Here is a 22,310-nt window from a genome sequence, read left to right on the forward strand (position 1 = left end):
GGTGATTCAGTCTGCAATTCCTCATTTGTCTGGAATCCGCAGTCACTGCCTGTTGGGGGTCTGCTGATCCAGTCCTTTCCCCAGTGCCCAGTATCACACTGAGAATTGCTGGTGGTACACACAAGGCCAGTCCACAGGAACATGTCTTTGGTGCTGCTGGTGTGCTAGTGTGCACATGTTTGTTTATCTCGTTTATACAGATAGAGGCTATTGCTAATGGAATCTCAGAAGCCAAAAGCTGCAAAACTGGTGGGGCTGGATTGAGAACTTAAAAGCTGTTAGAGTGCTACCTAACTCTAAGACTCCTGTGCTAGATAAGTTGGCCACAGAATGGCTAGACTGACACTAGGTCACCCACTAAACCCAAGAAAATTTTCGTCCAACAAGGTACATTGTAAAACACTACACAATCCCTGGTCTAGCAGCACATCCCTCTTAGGTACTGATTTGGCTCGGAGAGACCCAAGACTTACCTATAGCCTAAAAAAAAGGCGGGGGGGGGGGGGATCTTTAAGTTCCAGAGTCGAGCATGCCACCTTCTGGCACATCTGCTCATTTTCTCTAAGAACTATAGCCCTGGAAACTGTATATATCTACAAAAATTGCAAAATCTTACTAAAAACAACCTAGAATTACAACGGCCATGATAGGAAATGTTCCAATTAGATTGACTGTGACTGTGACTGTTCATTTAAGAAGTACATTTGAAAGCATGAGTTCCCAAATCAACAAACAGAATGGGATACCTATTTCAACGGGTATGCAGAAGCTTCCAAACAGCTTCAAGATTCCAAAACAGCATCATTAAAAAATTCATTGCAAGGGCTTCCCTGGTGGCGCAGTGGTTGAGAGTCCGCCTGCCGATGCAGGGGACACGGGTTCGTGCCCCTATCCCGGAAGATCCCACATGCCGCGCAGCGGCTGGGCCCGCGAGCCATGGCCGCGGAGCCTGTGTGTCCGGAGCCTGTGCTCCGCAACGGGAGAGGCCACAGCAGTGAGAGGCCCGCGTACAGCAAAAAAAAAAAAAAAAAAAAAAAAAAAAAAAAAAAAATTCATTGCAAAAGCTTAATTAAAAATTAATAAAGAAGCAAGAGGTACCTAAAAGACAGTAAGACACGCAACTCCCACCGCTCCCCTCTATCCACCTTTACCTGAGCGCTCATGCTCTCTAATTCTCTATCTAAACTGCCCTTCCACCCTGGGCAGTCACCTTTTAAAATAAACCACCCATCCAAGGCTGCAGGAGATCCTCCCCAGGTATCTTTCACTCCTCGGACAAAGACCAAGCTAAGGACCATAATTAAAAAATTTCCTAAACCCACGGAGGATCCCCAAAAGTTTTCTGAAGTATTTAGAGTCCTCATTGGAGCCTATGATCTGGGGCTGCCAGATCTTTATCAGCTCGTGCACATGCTGGTAGGACCTGGTGAAGCTCAAAATTGTATGTCAGAAGCAGGATGGCGTAACCCTACTGATGATATTCGAGATCCTCAATCTTAATCACGGTCCCCTTACGGAGCAGAAAAAGCTTGCAAAATGCAGCTGATCTTCTAATAGCCATTCCTAGAGTCTTCCTTGCCCGCGATGATTGGTCTGTTATTCATACATGCAAACAAAAAATGAATCTGTGGCCGACTTCAAAACCCAACTGGGGGCTTCCCTGGTGGCGCAGTGGTTGAGGGTCTGCCTGCCGATGCAGGGGATGCGGGTTCGTGCCCCGGTCCGGGAAGATCCCACATGCCACGGAGCGGCTGGGCCCGTGAGCCATGGCCGCTGGGCCTGTGCGTCTGGAGCCTGTGCTCCGCAATGGGAGAGGCCACAACAGTGAGAGGCCCGCGTACCGGAAAAAAAAACAAAAAAAACAACTGGAAGCTCTCTTCCTAAGGCATCCTGGGTTCCATACAATATATGATGTCACCCAACCTGCTCTAGTAGTTGCCCTACTTGTAAATGGATTATCTCCTGAGATTAGCAGATTGATAAAAAGGCAGAAAATAGGACAGGAGGCCACTGGTTTGACTGAACTCATGACCACTGCTGAGCACTTTGAAAGGACTTTGGAATAAGACCCTAAACAAAAGTCTGCCAAACTATTAGCCTTTACAACTACAATAGTTCCAAGGCCAGATACCTAAAATAATACCTGGGCCTCCCACAATGCACCCTCCAAGAGGGTCCGTCAACAAAACATTGGCCTAGGGATCCATGTCTCAGTTGTAATCAACTGGGGTGCTGGAAAAAAGATTGCTCTCATTGATCCCGTAAAAATTCTTCAACATCAACTTAAATTCTCTCATATATTCCCCCAAAGGGGGGCCCTCATATGGGCCCCTCCAAGAGTTGACAGGACTCTGACAGATTCTCTGGTAAACTGCCACCAGTAATTCCTTTACATAGCCAAGGGGAAATTAAAATTTAATGGGAAACCCTGCCAAATTGTGATAGATACCAGAGCTACACTCTCTACTTTAAACCCCAGAGGACAACAAATGCTTTGGAGTGAAAAAGAAGTTTCCACAGTGGGTATCTAATAAAATTCTATCTCAATCAGTACAAATGACTCTGGGACCTTTCACTGAAAAACATTCCTTTTTGCTATGTGATACAGTTGTAGTCAATCTATTAGGTAGCAATCTCCTTTCTAAATTAAAAGGGCTAATAAATTTTGCTTCTAATGGAGACCTCACCTTAGAATGTCCTGACCAACCGGAACCTGATCTTTTATGTTCTTTACAATCTGTCCTTGATATAGAAGAGGAAGAATTCCAGCAAAAGACCTCTAACTTAATCGAGGTGCCTGAAAATCTGTGGGCTACCTCTAACACTGACACTGGGAGAATAAGAAGTGCAGAGCCTATAAAAATTCGGAGAAACATAACTAAACCTCTTCCTAAACTGCCTCAATATCCATTAAAACCTAAGACCACACAAGGCTTCACACCAATAATAGAAGACCAATTCACACAGGGGCTAACCATTCCCTGTACCAGCTCCTGTAACACCTGGTCTTATCAGTCCCAAAACCTAATGGGTGGGGATGGCGATTTGTCCAGGACTTGAGAGCTATTAACAAGATTCCCCATTTTCCAGTTGTTCCATGCCCCAAAATCCTTTGTCACAAGTTCCATCAGACACAAGATGGTTCACCATTGTGGAGCTTTGTCTTCTTCAGCATCCCTGGGGACCCCAACAGCCACTATCTATGCATCTTTACTTGGAACAATCAACAGTACACCTGGACAGGCATGCCTCAAGGGTTCATTAAGGCCCCTTCTGATTTTTCCCAAGTGCTCCACCAAAATTTATGTACCCTCCAGGTTCCTAGGAAATCAACCCTTCTACAGTAAGAATATAGATGACCTTTTGCTATATTCAGTTACCAAAGAGACATCCATAAAGAATTCCACTTACTTGCTACAACAGTTAGCTAAAAAAGGACATAAAGTCTCCAAGGAAAAATTACAATTATCTCTAGACACTACTCATTACCTAGGTCATAATCTAAGCGCTGAAGGCATCTAGCTGTCTCCAAAAAGAACTAAGCTAGGGCTTCCCTGGTGGCGCAGTGGTTGAGAGCCCGCCTGCCGATGCAGGGGACACGGGTTCGTGCCCTGGTCCGGGAGGATCACACATGCCGCGGAGCGGCTGGGCCAGTGAGCCATGGCCGCTGAGCCTGTGCGTCCGGAGCCTGTGCTCCGCAACGGGAGAGGCCACAACAGTGAGAGGCCCACGTATCGCAAAAAAAAAAAAAATTAATTAATTAAAAAAAAAAAAGAATTAAGCTAATCCAAGAATTCCCTAGGCCAACACCTAAGCGACAACTTTGTGGATTCCTAGACCTGGCTGGTTATTGCAGACTATGGGTTCCTAATCTTTCTCTCATGGCTTTCCTGCTCTATGAACTCACTAAAAACTCAGTCCTTGAACCATTTCCTGGGGAAGATAAACATGAGCAGGCCTTTATCAAACTAAAACAAGTGCTGCAAGAACAGCCTGCCCCAGGGCCACCCAACTTCAAAACCTTTCCCCTATTTGTACATGAAAGAGATAACCAACCCCTGGAGAATGCTCACACAAGAACATGGTAAACATAGGCCTAGTGCTTATTACAGCACACAATTTGATGCAGTTGCTCGTACCTATCCCAACTGCCTTAAGGCTGTAGCTGCAAAGTTAGCAGAAGCCTCAGCAGATTTAACCCTAGGAAATGACATTTATTTACAAACTCCACATATTGTCCAAGGTCTTCTTAATTCTGAATTGACTCAACATTTCTCTGCAAACAGACTAACCTCCTATGAGATCCTGCTGCTTTCACCACCTAAATTGCATCTAAACATTATAAGGTCCTTAATCCTGCTACGTTACTACCCCTGCCTGAAGAAGGTGAGGCCCAAGACCTCGAGGTAACAACATCCCATTCCGTGACACCACGTCCTGTCAACGAGAAGCCATCACAATGAGAAGCTCGCACACTGCAACAAAGAGTAGCCCCAGTTCACCACAACTAGAGAAAGCCTGCGCACAGCAACGAAGACGCGACGCAGCCAAAATTAATTAATTAATTTAAAAAAAAAAAAGAGCCCTTGTTCTAGACTTTTGCCACCCCGATGTCCTTGCAACAGGCAACAGCCTGCTTCTGAGTCAGAGAAATCACAATGGGCAAACAATGGTTGTAAATTCAATGACCGGTCAGGGCTACAGGAAACCCAGATGGTGCCTGGCTCTTCCTGACTCCCTGGCAAACCCCATTTTTTGGTTTTTGCATTCCTTCACCCACCATGGTGCAATTAAGATGACTGAAATCATGAATAAACACTGGTGGAGGGCCTTCTATAAAATTATAAAAACAGTTTACCACCAATGTCTGACCTGTCAGGTCCGTAATCCTGAAAAAACTATGTCTGTTCCCAGAGGCCACAAACCTCCTCCCTCTGGACCCTTTGAACACCTGCAGCTGGACTTCATTCAACTGCCACCTAGCCTGAGTTATCAATATGTTCTTCTTATCGTATGTATGTTTTCTGGATGGACTGAAAGCCTTCCCCTGCGGCAAGGCCGATGCCTTCACAGTGGCAAAGAAACTGTTAGAAACCGTGTTTCCCACGTGAGGTGTACCTTCCACAATCTTCAGCAACTGGGGTAACCACTTCACTGGGCAAATCATATAAGCTTTAACAAAACCTTGTAAACTTCTTGAAATCGTCACTGTCCCTATAACGCTCAATCATCAGGCAAGGTTGAGAGAAGTAATGGATCCTCAAATTCAAAACCTCCAAACTTGCTCAAACTGTTAGAGTCCCTGGGCCTAAGGTATTGACTCTGGTTTTGCTGACTATTCGCAGTACCCCTTTTGGGAAACATAAACTGACTGCACATGAGATGGTCACCAGCAGACCAATGTCTACTGTGTACAAGTTTTCTGTTGATCCCTTGTTATTTCACATTAACATGACCAGCTACTGTAAGTCTTTAATGTCTTATGCTGAAGCTTATCACCAACAGATTAAAAAAAGCCCTCCCAGGGCTTCCCTGGTGGCGCAGTGGTTGAGAGTCCACCTGCCGATGCAGGGGACACGGGTTCATGCCCCAGTCCGGGAGGATCCCACATGCTGTGGAGTGGCTGGGCCCGTGAGCCATGGCCGCTGAGCCTGCGCGTCCAGAGCCTGTGCTCCGTAGTGGGAGAGGCCACAACAGTGAGAGGCCCGCGTACCGAAAAAAAACAAAAGCTCTCCCACATCCCAATTCAAAGGATCCTGTTGGCCACAGTATGGAGCCTGGGTATTCTGGAAACATCATCAGAGGAAGACAGCTCTTGATCTCGGTTGGAAGGGATCTTACCAAGTGCTCCTGACTGCTGACACCACTGCAAAACTAAAAGGCATTGAACCCTGGGTACATATCTCAAAGCTTAAGAAGGCTCCACCTGATATCTGGTCCTGTACAAACACTGGAGACCTGCAAATCAAATTGACTAGGAAGAGAAGTAGCCAACATCAAGATAGACTGCTTCTACCAAACACCAGATCAAGACTTCATACTTTAAGTAAACATACACCCCTTTCTTCTTCCGTGTCTTTCCTTCACTCTGGCATTGGCCTGGAAAGATAACGCCATCATCTGTTATCTTCCAGGCCATTGTGAAGGGGGATAATCTTTCAGACTGTTGCATTTGTCATCAAAATCTCTGATCTGTCCATGATGCGAGAGACCCCCTAGTCCTCCCTGTGACCAATTATTCTTCTATTCCCAACGTCACCACAAACTATAATTGACTCCCCTTAGAAGGCACTTACAGAGTCCAACTTTTATAGCCAGTGCTTGTTTTAACTTTCTCCACTGATAACTCTACTTGACCAATTAGACACAAACACCTACACAAACTGTAGTACATTTGCACACTCACATTCTTATGATGATCTAAATCAGACCTTCCCACAATCATGAAAAGATCTCACCAGCAGCACCCATTTTTGCAAGGAATTTAGAGCAACTTTTTATTTCAGGTTAGGAGATTTACCTCCCAAATGCACTGGAAACCTAACTGACCCTTGTCGTGAATGGGTAAATGCAACAAACCCTTCGAATGAATTCATCGAGAGTGCCACATTAGCGGAAGCGGTTTGTGTCCCCTCAGGATTTACCTTTGTCTGTAGTGGTTATTATTCTCCTTGGGCCTACGAGTGTCTGGATGGCTGGCATATAACTGGGCAATGCCTCTTAGGTAACCTAACTGTGCCCCTAACTGTTCACAGACTGACACAGCTCATTGGTCACCTCCCCTGAATCTACATCATTGAGTTAGAAAAGACCTACCAGAAGGTGCTCATGATTCTGGATTTGCTTCTGTTGGCAGGTCCCTACTTCCCTGGTTCAGAGTGAGTACAAATGAAGCTATGATTAAGAATCTCTCCTTAACTCTTGAAAACACTGCAGAATCCACTTCTAAAGCAAGAGCTTCCCAAGAAAAATCCTTAGACTCTCTGGCCAAGGTTGTTCCTGATAATAGGATAGCTGAACTAGGTGTCTGTGCTATGGTCAACACCACCTGTTGTACCTGTATTCACACTTCTGGGGAAGTTGAAACTCAGCTATACAAGATCACTGAGCAAGTCAGTTGGCTTAAGAAAGTGACTACTTCAGTGGGGTCTTTCTCTTTGACTTAATAGATTTTGATCAGTTGGGTCTTGAGGACCATGGCTCTGAAGTGCACTCCAGACATTGGGAATTGTCCTGTTTATAACAATCATAGTAATCTCCCTGGTACGATGTATTCTCACAAAAGCTTTAAATGCATGTTCACAGCAACCGACCACCAAGCAAATGATTTCGCTAAGACTGGAATTTCAGAAAAGAAGCAAAGAAAATGACTGATGTAAAAACTGTGAACTTGAAGTTGTGACCTGTGAATACCACAGAGAGGATGAGTTAAAAAAAACCATGAGAACTTCAGAGTGGTAGCTGGGAGTGGTGCTAATGCCTTAAATTTTGATCACATCTCTCAGTAAAGCTAAGAGTCTGATCCAAAGGCAGGAATTGTTATTAAAAAAAAAAAAAGAGAGAGAGAGAGAGACAACAGGACCCAAACAGAGTCACTTGTGCTAACCCACATCACCACACTGAGTCTTAATACCTAACTTAATTACAGTTTCAACCTCTCCTGGGAGTGGAAACTTAAACTGGTGTATCCGGAATTACTGATCAGCACTAGGCAGGTAATCTGCCTCATAGACCCTGCCATCCCCTAAAGGAAGGTGACCTTGCCACAAACAATCCACTCTTTCCCTAGTAACTTCCTTGTCTCGCCCCCTTCTGCCTACAAAGGTCTTTCATTTTGTAAAGCTCTTCAGAGCTCCTTTCTATCTGCTAGATGGGATGCTACCCAATTCATATTTTGCTGAAAAAAACCCAGTAAGATTTTTTTTCTTTTTTCTTTTTTTTTTTGCGGTACGCGGGCCTCTCACTGCTGTGACCTCTCCCGCTGCAGAGCACGGGCTCCGGACGCGCAGGCTCAGCGGCCATGGCTCACGGGCCCAGCCGCTCTGCGGCATGTGGGATCTTCCCAGACCGGGGCACGAACTCATGTCCCCTGCATCGGCAGGCGGACTCTCAACCACTGCGCCACCAGGGAAGCCCCCAGTAAGATTTTTAAAATTTATTCAGTTGAATTTTGTTTTCTAACTGAAGTGATGTTTCCAATACCCTCGCCCATCCCCCAAAGCAAAGTTCTACCCAGTTTACTGAGGTAAATGGCTCTGTCTAGGCACAACGTACTTGGGAAAGGGAACATGTGAAGAGAGTATCCTTCTCCTCTCCTATAACTGTTTTGTAACCCAGCTTTTCTATCTACTTTAAACTGAAATCTGCAACTTGGCCTTCAAATTTTAGTAATTCATATTTCTTTATTTTGAAAAACAAAGGGCTCTCAAAGGAAATGAGTACAATTCCCCCCTTTAAAGTTCATGGCAAAAGATATGAGATTTCATCCTTGCTTGATATGCCAATTACTTTTCAGCAGCATTCAAAAAATATTAAAAAGCTTAAAAGAGGAAGCAGGAAAATCTGTATTCAAAACCCCAAACCTGGCCTTTACGAAGTCCCTGGGTGGTCCATATTTGCATTGGGAGATTTAGTTTGGCATTTTAACTTAGGTAAATAGACTCTCACTTTCCTCTGAGCCTGAAAACATTCAAAGAGAGAGGATCCTCTTTCGGAGCCAGTGGTAACCTATACCTTCTGAAAGTGAACAAAGTCACACTTTTCAAGGAAACAAGCAGAGAAGTTTTCTGTTATTCTTTCTCCCACAAAATACACACCAATTCCCACAACCCCTTGCTATTTTGATACGAATGGGGGGGATGGTGAAACAGGAGACACGCTTCATTTTAAAAGGGGACACTGTCAAAACACACATTCCCCACAGGGCCTTCTATCCTTTCAGCCACCCACACCCAGCAACGACTAAAATCCCACAAGCTGATTCTGAGACAGAATCCCATGATCGTCCTCTCCACATGGGCCCACTATAACATTCAACAACTTCATCAACTTTTAAAGGCTTACATATGTGCACAACAGGATCTAAACTACTTTGAAAAGGAGAGGACTTCATTCCATTTCAATTACTAAAACCTCCAGCTTGTCAAACAAAGAAATGGGTACTATTTCAAGTTAGAGCGGGAAAATCTGTATCCTACAAGGGAAACTATAGGCAAAGGATATAAAATATTGTCATCATTTATTCATTAGAGCTATTTAAAATACATATGTTACTCTTGGTTTCACTCTAGATATTAGCATAAAATAGAAATCAGACAAATGAATCAAAATTTCCCCTCCCCCTCCCAGAAAGGAACCCAAGTACTGCCCTGCTCAGAGAGTGTCAGATCAAAGCCAGATCAAAAGAATTAGACCAAGGGACTCATAAAGGAAAACACAAGACTCAAACCATCCTACACGTCACTTCTAGAATGAAAGATTATCTTCCTCAAGACTGCCCTTCCCCCAGCAGAAATGTTCAATGTGATCCTGACTCAGGAAGGCAAGGCGTCCAGAATTCTAGGCATTACCAAGCCCACGTTCATATTGGGCCCAGACGTGCAATAGCAGCTACATTTAAGGAAGTGAATGTTTTACTAAACACATTAAAATAATCCAAGGGGGAAAGAATTAAATTTTATAATAAAAGGAAAATTAAGTGGGATTTATTCTGGCTAATATTTCAGGTCAACAAAGCTCGTTGAGGGCTTCCCTGGTGGCGCAGTGGTTGAGAGTCCGCCTGCCGATGCAGGGGACACGGGTTCGTGCCCCGGTCCAGGAGGATCCCACATGCCGTGGAGCAGCTGGGCCCGTGAGCCATGGCCGCTGAACCTGCGCATCCGGAGCCTGTGCTCCGCAGCGGGAGAGGCCACAACAGTGAGAGGCCAGCGTAGCGAAAAAAATAAAATAAAAAAGCTCGTTGAGATCTACCACGTGTAAGACCCTCTGCTGAAAGGTACAAAGGATGCCTCAGGGAGCCTAGTGTCTTGAAGTGGAAGGAGGCAGGTACATAGCATAATTCATTTTTTAAAAGCATACCTTTGGTTCAAAGCAGGGCAAGATCACACAAGTCCCTGAGAAGAGAAGGCTAGAGAGTGATATCACGGCTGTTGAATAATAAAAAGTATCTTCCACGCATTGAGCATGTACCACATACTGGACCCAGTACTCTCATTATCTGCAATCCTTACAATAATTTTGCAAGCCAAGTATTGTTATCCCCATTTCACAGATGAAGAAACTGAGGCTCACACAGGCAGTCAGTGGAATATCAGGCTTTTTCTTTCCTTTCCCTTATGCTGCCTTTTAAATGTTATGCTCTTCTTATCTTGCAGAAGACCAAAGAAATGGACTTAAATTACAGCAGGGAAGATTTCAATAGAAAACCAGAACATCTAAAGCAGGGCTTCTTAACCTTGGCTGCTCTGCATTGTAAGCTGTCCAGCGGCACCCTGATCCTTCCCACTACAGATGCCTACAGCCACGCTCTCTCCCCAAATGTGATAACCAAAACTGTCTCCAGACATCGTCAAATGTCTCCTGGGAAGGACAATCACTCCTGGCTGAGAACCAGTGATCTAAAAACACTGGAATGGGCAGATCTCTTCCTGTAAATCACTAAATAGAAGAAAGACAACTATCCATACAGTCACCTGCCTGAGGGCAAGAGATGGGACCAGTGGCTCTGCTGTTCTTTCTGGCCCTGCCACCTTGAGTTTGAGCCACATAGACGATGGCCATGGACCTGACTCCCGGCACTGGCCCCGCAGTGACCTGTAACACACAGCACCTGTGCTAGATAAATATGTGCTCTTCAAACTGGCATTGTGTGCCGCTGGCATCCATGAGGCTTTCTAAAGAGCATGCAGGAATGTTATTATGAGCTAATAACATCGTAATTTCGAGATCCGGAACTTCTGTCTGTAGGTTTTCCAAAAACTGACCCACCAGAGAACACACCTGTGGTTGTACGATCATTCAGGGCCTCCTTTCCCACCTCCCTCACCAGGGGGGAAGAAAGGAAACCCAAATCTTACTGTGATGCTTGACCACAAGGTATAAAAATACCCTTTTGTTGAAGAGCTTCTTCAGGTACTTTTTAAATAGAGGTTGGTATAGCACTTAGATTTTAATTTGGATTCAAAGAATGAGGTCATCATTTTATTTTTAAATGTCAAAGTTTACAATATTATGGAAATTACATTCATTGTGATTCTTTAAACTAACAATAAAAATGTTAGATGCCAACCTAAAATGTGTGGGGGTGAGGGAGCAGTAAACTTTTTAAAAACCTTTAGAGGTTACAGGAGAGAAAAAAGGTTGAAGCATAATGAAGCACACTGGTGTCTGTTCCCAGGCCAATCTGCTGATCAAAGGCAGCCATCCTCTACAGTGCCTGAGACTCATTTTTATTATAAAGAATGCTCTTGACTCTAACATAAATTTCCGCTTTATGTGTTTGCCACACTGATGGCATTAGCTGGTCTGTACCCAAAAATGAAACAATGGGGAAGGATCGCCGGATTGACAAGAACCAAAAACTAAAGGGCATGTAGGTCATCTGGTAAACAGAGGTCCCCCCAGGATTAAGTACCACGTTAGTGTTCCAGATCACGACGAAGCCACTATATCAAGTAAGCCCCAGAACACCGCACAGCTTACAACTCAGCTTTGAAATAAGTTAATTTTTGCAACGAATAAAGTCTTGCAGCTACCCTGGCAAAACCAACCAATCAACTCTCTGGGCTTGGTTGTAGACTGCTATGCATGTGCTGCTCAGCAAGATACCTGGGCACACCTAAGAATCAAATGTGTGGGGCATGAGCACACACCTCAAGGGAAAGCAGGGCTCGCTTATCCTCTGCCATGCTGAGAAATGTCTAATTTTCTTGTTCCCCTGTGATAACACATTTAGGCTTTTCCTATCAGCATGTGAGAGTGTTCTTGAGGAACTCTCCGTCCTGCCACAATAAAAAGCTACACTAAACAGTACTTTTTGGTGTCCCACATAGAGAAACAATGAAATATGTTGGGAAGAGTATAAACAGGCTTTGGACTCTGGCCAACCTACATTTGAAATCCATCCCTTCTACTAACTGGCCTCATGTGGCCTTGACCGAGTGGCTTTATGTTTCCAATCATCTGATTCCTTGTTTGTCAAATGCAGATAAAAATGTCAGCCTTACAGGGATGTTGGGAAGATTCGATGAACCCTAAGTGTCAAAAGGGTAAGCGCCTAGTGAATGGCGAGCAGTGCTAGGGCTGCCTGAGGTCCTGGAGACCTCACTTGGTTGCAGCATGCATTAGTATATGTTGTACTTGGACCTGGGCACTCTAGCATGCCTCTGTAGCGAAATGGCAGCAATGTCCTGATAGCCAAGAACATTTTTTCTTGGCTGGTTCTAACAGGATAGTTTGCCTTGTTTCCAACACATTTCAGCAGAATGGCCTCTGCTCCTCCGCCTTCCTGAACAGTGCACTTGAACCAGTGGTTCTTAATCTCTTTTTAGTCACAAATACCCAGTCTTTCCCTACAAAACTGCATTTAGCACAAATGCATAAAGTTTTGCATCAATTATATCGGGTTCAGTGACCACCTGAAAACTCTCATATGCCTGCCCTCCATGGTGCCTATGACTCCTGCTTAAGAAGACTCCTCTAGGGCTTCCCTGGTGGCGCACTGGTTGGGAGTCCACCTGCCGATGCAGGGGACGCGGGTTCGTGCCCCGGTCCGGGAGGATCCCGCATGCTGCGGAGCGGCTGGGCCCATGGGCCATGGCCGCTGAGCCTGCACGTCCGGAGCCTGTGCTCCGCAACGGGAGAGGCCACGAAGTAAGAGGCCCGCGTACCGCAAAAAAAAAAAGAAAACTCCTCTAAACAAAGACTCAGGAGATGCTTTATAAACATGTGGCTCCTCAGCTGGCACCTGGGTAGTGGCGCCTATGTTACGATGTAAGCTTCACGCTGACAGTCTGGTGCCAGGCTCCCCGCAGAGAAGCAAAGGAAACAAGTCCTGGGTACCATCGAAGAGCTCCCAGTCAAGAGGACTCATTTTTTACATGGACCTGGACAATGGTTTATAAATTTCAGAGTAATGAGAGTGGAGTTAACTTTAGTTAATTCTCAAAAGAAGTGAACCCTAGAAGTTCACGGTCCCAGCAAAGTCCCCAAAACAACATACTTTGTCACATTTCCTAGGGAATGTAGAAGACGCAACAGTTTCTAGTAAAAGGGATCCCTGATCAGTGGAACAACTATTTACATGGTATTTGAGATCCACAAAGTATTATGGGGAATTACTAGTTTCATTAAGCAGACAGAATAAAGGCAATATCTGACTTCAAAAGAGCTATGGTCGGGCTTCCCTGGTGGCGCAGTGGTTGAGGGTCTGCCTGCCGATGCAGGGGACACGGGTTCATGTCCCGGTCCAGGAAGATCCCACATGCCGCGGAGCGGCTGGGCCCGTGAGCCATGGCAGCTGAGCCTGCGCGTCCGGAGCCTGTGCTCCGCAACGGGAGGGGCCACAGCAGTGAGAGGCCCACGTACCGCAAAAACAAAACAAAACAAAAAAAGAGCTATGGTCCTACGTTGGTTTTGCCATATCATCCACACCTACCAATCAACTGGCAAAAAAGTATGGCTACGCTTAAGGCTTAAAAGAAACAGCAATGGCTCACAAGGAAAATGGGCAACAAACTCAAACGAAACAGACAAGGTCAGCTTTTTTGTTTCTCTCAGGGGACGCTAGCTAAAACGGATGACTACTGGTTTTAGAGTCAGACCTGATTTGAATCCTACCTCTGCTATGTATTAAATATATCACTTAAGTCAGTTTTTCATCATCTGTAAAATATGGATAATAGTGTCTACTTCATAAGATTAATATAGGGATTGATGAGATAACGTAAGAGCCTGGTATTCAATATATGAAAATTAACCAATATAAACTGTCCTATAGAAGAGTACTGTCAGATTGCCCAGGTTCAAATCCTGGCTCTACAACTTATTAGCCGAGCAATTTTCAGAAAGTTACTTGACATCCTTGTGTCTTAGTTTCCTTGCCTGTCAAATAGGATTACAAATAATATCTACCTCATCAGATTTTTATGAGGATTAAAGAAGTTAATACATGAGAAGTAGTTTAAAGTGCAATGCCTGGTCAAGTGCTCAGTACATTTTAGTAAATGTATTGGTAATATAATACATTCAGCAAAGGCAGTGCAATACATTTAGGAAATGTACTGAGCACTGCTCAAGTGCTCGGAATATTATTATCAACCTTTGTTTTATTTGATGGGGCAAAGTATAGAGAGAACAAGGTGATGAAAGAACATACTTAAGTTTGCAATGCGTGTGTGTGACCTTTACATTTGATGCTATTAGGTGACAGAACGAAACAAGGTGACCAGGGAGGATGAGTGGCCCACTGATGTAACTGCTGATGAAGCTTGTACACATTTGTGCTAAGAGACGTGGCTGGATTTAAAAACTTGGCATGTATTTTACAAGACTCATCTACATGGTTGTTTTGAATATGAACAGAGCAGCACCCAGGCTTTATCTCCAAGAATTACTTGACTCAGCACTGGAGTCACGGAAAAGGCTCATTTATTAAATGTAGACTCTGGAAGGAATCTTTGGGGAAGCAGTAGAGGTGGGAACAAAGATCATAGAGCCCCCTCTTAGACATGAAACATGATGAGAAATGCCTGATAACTTCTTCTTACTATCTCAGTTCATTAGAAACTAGGGACCAGGGACCACCACTTGTGAGAACTCTGCTCCACTGTTCTGTGGGTTGAGTTTCTCTTCTCCGCCCATATCCCTAGTGGTGATTATACCTAATGATATAGACCTGTAACACCAAAAAAGCTTCAGGACTTATTTCTAGTAGGAGAGAAGGAAAGGCTGGGTGTGGGGAGGGGCTGAACCATCCCTCTCCTCCAGGGCACTGTGCAGAAGCTCAGCAACCCTGAGGTCCAAGAGAGAGGAAGCAGGTGCATCAGTGCCTGAGACAGGGAAGAAAAAGAGAGATGTGGAAGATGTTATGGGCCAAAAATGGGGCCCAGAGCTGAACAGGCTGAAAAAAGCCTGTATTGGGCCCCCAACTATATTAATTAAACATACCAGTGATGATGCTAGAAGATTTTTAAAAGAAATGGCTCTTGGAGCACTGGATCCTCAAACCTTAAGAAAGATTGGGGAGTTGGTTCCTATGAAGAGAACATTTGATGACTTAGTGGTAGCAATGTATGATTTTATTTTACTAAGAAACATAGTCAGAAGAGCAGAGTTTGGGTCCTTTTTTACCAGGCCGAAACTTGCACTGAGTGCAAATTTCAAATTTACTAATACTGATCAACGTGTTTCTCTATAATTTCCACAGTGAAAATGTATACAGAGGCAGTCACCCATATCTGTGCTAATATTACCCATATGATGTCTTCTGCAGCTACCATGCCTTACTGTTGGTTATGCTTTCTGCGAATCTGGAATATGTGGAAGCAGTTTTGCACAACCCTGAACTACAATAAGTCTACAGTGCCCACTTGAAAGGCATTCCAGGCAAGAAAATGGCTGGCTACTTGTTCTGCCCCTTACCTAGATGTGGGAGAGTCCAGGATAACGAATATATTCCATCTGCTGCATTTTGCTGAGCCTCTAATTTCCTAAGTAATTTCCTGTCCTGATCCTGGGTTTCTGTTCATCCTTATTACAAGTCATGAGAATCCCGCACTCAGTTCCCATCAGTGTCGCCAGGGTCACTGACCTTATGATGACGACGCACGGATTTATAAGGCCAGAGCGATGCGGTAGTGGGAGTGGGGGAAGGAGAGGCACGCGGCCTCGAAGGTGTTTACTAAAACACATCCCCCAGCCACACTTTTTTTTTTTTGCAGCAGTGAGAGAAACTGGCACCTTCTTGCGCGTGTTTAATTAATGCCTTGCTGGAAGTACATTCGCTTCCTTCGACTTGGCGGGTAGCAACAGCATTTTAGAGCTTTGCAGACAGCTGAAAATGTACTCAAACAGCATCCATTCCCCTCCCTCTGCAGCTCCCCCCTCCCTCTGCAGCTCCCCCCTCCCTCGGGGGCCGTCAGCTGGTTGCCCTGAGGGGTGCGGATTTCACTGCCGCTAACCTTCTGCTCCCCAGGAGAAAACCGAGGCGGGGCGCACTGGGACGCCCCTCCCAGCCCACAAGGTGATGACACCACTACTCACTCTCTCTCATCTGCTCTCGCCTCCTGGCTCAGCCGGGAGAGCCGCAGCAAGGGGCTGCCGCTGCCGGGCGGGGGGTGGGGGGAATTTGGCCGCTTTCGGGCGCCGCGGAGCACGCAGGAGCCCGGGGAGGGGGCCGAGGCCAAGGTCCGGCTGCGGCTGCCACAGCCGCACTACTGCCCAGCAGCTCCAGAAGCCGACAACCCGGGGGCGGGAGGCTTGAAGAGGGGCGCGGAGGCGGCGGCCCGGGGAGCGCGACCACCCGCCTCCCGTTTACCTGGACGCGGTCGTCGGCGGCGGCGGAACTGGGCTCGAGAGCGCGGCCACGGCTCCCCGGCGGCGGCGGCGGCGGCGCTCGTGCGCTTCCCGAGGGCGGCGGGCCCGGCGCGCGCAGGATGTGCTGTCTCACGCTGCGCCGGCCGCTCGGCTCACGCTCCTCCGGGACCTACAGCACTTCCTCCCTCTCCGGAGCCTGACACTGACAGCTCCCTGCGAGCACCCAGTCTGCGGCTTGCCCCGCCCCCGGCCCACGCCCTCCACGCCCCGCGCTCCTCCCGCGGGAGGGCCCTCCGCACCCGGGATCGCGACGAGCGGGTGGCTCCGGCCCAGAGGCTGATGGCAGCAGCCGACCTGGGGAGGTCTATCCGTCTACCCCTGTGCCACCGGTAGGACTCGCCTAAGTGGCTGCAAACGGAAGAGCTTCAGTGTTGTGAGAGCTCCTGCCGACATGCCAACATGGAACAACTTTCACTCCCTGACAACTACTTTAGGTTATTTAAACAGAAATAGAGAAAGCTCAGATCCATCTGTTACGCACAAAGACTTATAGATTTGGCCTTAATTTTTCCCAGAGGAAAAAAATATATATTCAGCTTGTCTCCACAACATTGCTTCTTAAAGTCCTAGCTTTTAAATATCTGTATAACAAAATATCCTCCATATGCTAAGTGAAATAAGTCAGACAGAGAAACACAAAGACTCTGTGATATCACTTGTATAAGGAATCTAAAAAATACGAGGAACTAGTGAATATAACAAAGGAGCAGACGCACAGATATAGAGAAGAAATTAGTGGTCAGTGGGGAGAGGGAAGGGGGAGGGGCGTTATAGGGGTAGGGGATTAAGAGGTACAAACTATCATGTATAAAATAAGCTGCAAAGATATATTGTACAACAAGGAATATAGCCAATATTTTATAACTGTAAATGGAGTATACCTTTAAAAATTGTGAATCACTATATTGCACACCTGTAACATAATATTGTGTAAACAAGCAGAACCGAATGGGGCCTTCCCAGGGACAGACCCCTCCCCCATATCCTCTGCTTTAGCTCCTCTGTGAAGTGCCTAGGTAACAGTATCTGATGCACATTTCCTGAGTTGTTTTACAGACGCTAAAACCCCCAGGTGGAAGACATTAACTAGTTAACTACTCAATGACCGAGAGCACGAAGCCCCCAGGCCTATTGGCGCCTAAGGACAACCTCTAAACCTAAGGTTAACCCCTGTGACACCGCCCTGTTACCTCACCATTAACCAATCAGAGAATTGTGCACGAGCTGATCAGGTACCCTGGGGCTCCCCTCCCTCACCTTGCCCTTAAAAATACTTTGCTGAAACCCATTGGGGATTTCAGGCTTTTTGAGCATTAGCTTTCCCAGACTCCTCGTATTGTGCCTTATAATAAACGCTGCCCTTTCTTTCCTTCACCACAACCCGCTGTCAGTAGCTTGGCTTTACTCTGCGCGGGCAAGCAGACCCAAGTGTGGTTCAGTAACGATTGTATACCAACTATACTTCAAAATTTTTAAAAAACAGCACATATGAAAAAGAAAAAAATTTTTAATAAAAATCTGGATAACCATTCTTGGACTCCCCCAAAGCTGCCGTAACAGCCGAGTTTTAAGGCCCAGAAATGGATTGGGGGATTCTAATTGATGCAGGTTTGGCACCATTTTTAGGTAAGCTTTTCATCATGTTTCTTAGATATCTGTGGGGTCATTGTACACATTAGAATGAAAGTAGAGAGCAAGGACTATATCTCATTCACTGCAGTATCCCCAATATCTACAACAGTGTTTGATGCATAAACGGGTGCTCAATAAATATTCATGAATTTATTTAATTGACAAGTACTACAGTATTTTCAAAATAAATATAGATCTGATTGTGAATACAATATCATACCTATCTATAAAATGGCCTTCCTTGTTCCAATTTTGCCTTGCTGACAAATTATTGCTAGCATAAGTATGGCTAAAAAAAGAGAGAGTTAAAATGTCTTTAGTTAGAAGGAATTCAAACTATTCCAGAAGAAAAATTCTATGAAACAAATACTTGCCACTGCCATGTATTAGATACTTAATATATGTCAAACTCTACATATATTTTCCTTTAAAATTTTTCAGTAACACTATGTAACAGATACAATGCCATGCCCATAGAAAATGAATCTGAGTCTCAGAAAAGTTAACTACCTTGCCTGAATTCCACAGCTACTGAGTGATTCACCTGAGATCAGAATCTGTGTCCACCTGACTTCACAGCTTATACATTCCCACTTGGTATTACTGTCTCTCCAATATGAGGGTTGATGAATGTCCACTACCTGCAAAGCATTGTGTTATGTTAGGAGTTTCAGATGGTCCAAAATTGAGAATATAATCCCTTTTCACAAGTAAGGTTAAAATCCAGTTGAAGGTGGAAAAAGAGATAAAGGCAACATATAATTAAAGACAAACCATAAGGAAATGGTCAAAGCCGTACAATGTGTTAAGAGTACTCAAATAAGAGCCCATCTGGTATGAGTGGGGGAGATTGTAGGAGGACATTAGTATTATGAATATGGATAATATTTGAAATGGGTAGGTAAGGTTTTTAACAGTAGAGATGAAGAAGGGAGAACATTTTCAGGCATAAACAAAGCTCCAAAGAAGAGAAAGCACTATGTATACTTAGGAAATGTTGAGTGAGCCAGCTTTTGGAGCATAACAGACTCATAGGGGAGCAGATTTGGGCCTTAAGAGATGCTGAAGAGCAGATAATGGACTACCACCATTACAGATATTTGAGCAGGAAATGACACTTGAGGAGAGTCACCTGAGGGTATCTAAGTATAGGGGACTGGAACAAGCAAAGTCTGAAGAGACCAATTCGAAGTTCATTGTAAAAATCCAGGCCAGGATTAAGAAGGTCTAAATTTGTCAATCGTATTCATGACGAATAGCTTGAAATACGTGCTTGGCACAAATTAAACCCTCAATAAAAAGCAGTTGTAATTATTTTTATTATGTACTCAGGCATAGTACAGATATTGGGTGTGGGACTGGAAATGAATAAGAAATAAATGGTCTCTACATTCCAGAGACTCAAAATCTAAAGAAAAGAAACTGGCTTAAATACCAAGCAGACTAGGAAAAGCAGAATAATTAAAAACATTTGCCATGAGATCGAGAAGGAGAAAATGCATTCCAATTGGGAATTTTTGTGATCTGGAAGGTCTTGTTGAAGAGGTTCTGGGTGTTTGTGTTTAGTTAGATGCAAATTTTGACATGTGGTGATACGCACTTGAGAATGAGGTTAGAAAACAGGCACAAAAAGAGGTATAGACCTTATGTTTATTGATAGATCTTAATTTTTTAGAGCATTTTAGGTTTACAAAAAAATTGTGCAGAAAGTACAGAGAGTTCCCACATACCCCCGACAAATTATAAACTGGTCATTGCAACTAAACTGTTTCACCTCTTAATCTAGCTATTGCTTCAAAGTTTGAAAGGTCTTCAAGAACAGATTAAAATGGCTACCAAAGAACATAATGGGCAAATTCCTAACTCGCTATAGCCATTAGGAGGTTGCTTTAGTGCCTCCAGAGAGACAGTGGTGTGGCTAAGCTCCCCAGTTCTGGAATTAGACTGTCTGGGTGTGAACTTGTCTACCACTTACTGCTTTTGTATATTTGTACACGTTACTAGACTCCTCGAAGACCCACGTCTCCTAGAAGGCAAAAAGGGGCAATGAGTTAATCCGTGTGAAGCACTTGACACAGTCCCTAGCATGTAATTTAAAATGCTCAATAAATCTTAGCTATAGTTTGCTATAATTAATCCAGCCTGCATGAAAAGTACAAAAAGTAGAGCTTTGTGCCCTCTAAATTCAGTGTCCAATCTTGACATAACCAGACTTGAGGTCAGACCTTAGAGTCACTATTAGCCTTCAAGACAGAGATTCCTTTGCCTTTGTGCACCTGTCATTCATTAGTGCTGAATACAGGCAGGGTCCCTCAGCTGGCTCCTTTGTCTGACTTACTTTCCTAGGGCCCCACTTCACAGAGGTTCCAACAGAACTTCTGTACACCAGATGCCCTCACATCTGCCAGAGAATCTCCTCTGGAAGTTATTCCTCAGTTAATTATATCTTGGTTGCAGGAGATAAACTGAAAATCCTCCTCAGTGGTCCAAAGGCTCTAAAAACACAGAAAAGAAATGTGAGCCATCAGAATCAGCTATTTAAAATGAAAGGGGGAGTGGGGGGGGCTTCCCTGGTGGCACAGTGGTTGGGAGTCCGCCTGCCGATGCAGGGGACAAGGGTTCGTGCCCCGGTCCGGGAAGATCCCACATGCCGCGGAGCAGCTGGGCCCGTGAGCCATGGCCGCTGAGCCTGCACATCCAGAGCCTGTGCTCTGCAACGGGAGAGGCCACAACAGTGAGAGGCCCGCGTACCGCAAAAAAAAAAAAAAAAAAAGAAGGGGGCCCAAAGAAGAAAAAATGCTTGAAAATGTTCTCTAGTTAGGATGACATGTGCTCTACATCATGTTCAAAATAAAAACCTGTGAGGAAACTAAAGCACTGCCCAATGTCATAGCACAGTTTTGTATGGGATATATACCAGGTAGGATATATTTTATGCATTTTTCTATTATATGACTGAAGTTGGTCTGTTTGTGCCAAATCAAAACAATAATAGATGTCCCGAAACAGGTGCATTATTAGTGTTTGAAGATTTATTAGAAATTAAAGAGTGACTTATTGGGAAGTCAATGATTCCAATGTCTAAAGCAACTCCTGCTTTTTGTCTTCTGGACACTTTTCATCAAGGGACATTGCTTATGTTTTTATATAGTAGGTGCAAAAACCCTGCAATAAATAAATACACACACAGAATTTGCCTTCAGTTTTGGAAGAATGAATTCAGAGGTGTCTGCTGTATAGCTTTAGATTTCTCTAAATGCTTTTTGAATAACTTCCAAGTACAACACCAATTCTACTATAATTACCTATATTTGTAATATAATTGTATTATAATTACCCATACTTCCACCTCCTTCACTTTTGCCACCATGTGTCTTTGCCCCTCCCCTTCCTCCTTACATTTCCTTCCATCAGCTTTTGTTTTGAGGACGATGCTAAGCCAAAATGCATATGTTTTTAACAATCAATCATTAAATGCAACCATGAAAATATCTATACAGAAAAAATAGAAGTGTTTGGATCTTAAAAAAATCGTTTTAAGCACTTATATGTATGGAAGAAAATCCAATGATTATAAAACATAAATTATTTATGTCATTTTAAATTCACATTCCATCAGTGTCTAAATATAAATCTTTATTTTTTCCAGCTGTGAAATCAGTATCTACATTCTTCATTGTGTTCTACCTCGTTACATGTTATTTCAAATTTCTATTTCTAGGAATCAAATAACCTACCTTGCCAAAAGAAATTAAACCACAATTTTGGTAAATTACATCTCTAGATTATTTCCTAGAAACATATTTTCATAGTTCTTGTAATTGCTCCTTGGAAAGATTGATCCTAATAGCTCTCCCAATGCTTTAAAAAAGTCATCTGTGTTTTTTAAAATAAATAATTACATATGTATAATAATTACAATGTATCAATATACATTGATACTATGTGCCTTTAACCAGAAAGTCTGAGCATTTTTTACGATGCTTCATTATTTGTTATTTCTCATGTGCTAACTCTGAATATCGTGACCATTTGAGAAGTGAAATCTAAATATTTTATGTATTTTAGAATACAAATTTTGTATA

The 22,310-nt window shown here is 44.2% G+C and overlaps 1 protein-coding gene across 12 annotated transcripts in view; it reads right to left on the reverse strand.

The window, feature by feature from the left end:
- DYNC1I1 (dynein cytoplasmic 1 intermediate chain 1) overlaps positions 1 to 22,310 on the reverse strand; it is a 484,637-nt gene that overhangs the window by 323,451 nt on the left and 138,876 nt on the right. Inside the window, exon 1 of one of the 12 annotated variants that reach the window (XM_081243713.1) lies at positions 16,535 to 16,718. The exons of 10 other annotated variants lie outside the window; for them this stretch is intronic. The gene's annotated coding sequence lies outside the window, so the exon portion shown is untranslated. Of the gene's footprint in view, positions 1 to 16,260; positions 16,503 to 16,534; positions 16,719 to 22,310 lie in introns of those variants that run through there. One more of the 12 variants, XM_081243715.1, reaches the window with a different exon arrangement.

This window comes from Mesoplodon bidens, assembly GCF_964165515.1.
Source record: "Mesoplodon bidens genome assembly, chromosome: 9".
Lineage (NCBI taxonomy): Eukaryota > Metazoa > Chordata > Mammalia > Artiodactyla > Ziphiidae > Mesoplodon > Mesoplodon bidens.